Genomic DNA, 1,022 nt, shown 5'->3' with positions numbered 1-1,022 from the left:
CTTTAAAAGCCTGCTTAGGGAAACAAGGGATAGGATCTACCCTCACATTTTCCCACAGGCTCTTGAGGATGCTACACGCTGGCCGCTTCCTGATGGACTTGTGGTCAAAAGTATTTTCTTTTCTAAATTTTTCCGCAAGGGACAGATGATATCTAACTGCTTGGAGTGTTTCATGGTGCTGAGACCAGACCCATCCTATGTAATTCTGGGCACAGTTAGAACCTCAGTACGTGGTGACACATGGTGTTTACGTACTGAGGGTCTACACACAGCTTGATGCAGCCGCACACAAAGGTGGAAAAGAAGCTGAGGGCAGTGTTGGGTACGTTCTCCCACCCCCTTATCTAGAGCTTTGTACATGGTGTCCATGTGGAAATGATCCATCTTTGACATCTAGATGAAGTGGAAGATGGCTTGGGTGACTGCAAAGATGCAGGTTCAGGGAATGTGCCAGACCTGAGCTAGAGATTGAACACTGGTTTGAACCACACTTAACAATGGGTCTCCAATTAACTTTGATCATGGTCCAATGAACTGTCTGCATGCAGCAGTCAATTTGAAGTGGTTGGAGCCGCAAAGAAAATACATCTCTGCCTCTGACATGTTACTTACACCAACAAATTTTTCTACCAATTTATCATATATAATGTCTATTATGCAGCAAACAAAGTGAAAGCAGTCTCCATTTTAATCCGAGATAATAGGAACTGCAGATGCTGGTGAATCCGAGACAACAAGGTGCAGGGCTGGATGAACACAGCAGGCCAAGCAGCATCATAGGAGCAGAGAGGCTGACGTTTCGGGCCGAGACCCTTCATCAGAAAAGGGGGAGGGGAAGGGCATTCTGAAATAAATAGGGAGAGAGTGGGAGGCGGATAGAAGATGGATAGAGGAGAGGATAGGTGGAGAGGAAACAAACAGGTCGAAGAGGCGGGGATGGGGCCAGTAAAGGTGAGTGTAGGTAGGGAGTTAGGAAGGGGATAGGTCAGTCCAGGGAGGACGGACAGGTCAAGGGGGCAGGA

Source organism: Rhincodon typus, chromosome 24 (assembly GCF_021869965.1).
Source record: "Rhincodon typus isolate 14 chromosome 24, sRhiTyp1.1, whole genome shotgun sequence".
Classification (NCBI taxonomy): domain Eukaryota; kingdom Metazoa; phylum Chordata; class Chondrichthyes; order Orectolobiformes; family Rhincodontidae; genus Rhincodon; species Rhincodon typus.
The sequence above is the reverse complement of the archived record's forward strand: the minus strand, read 5'-3'. Positions refer to the sequence as shown.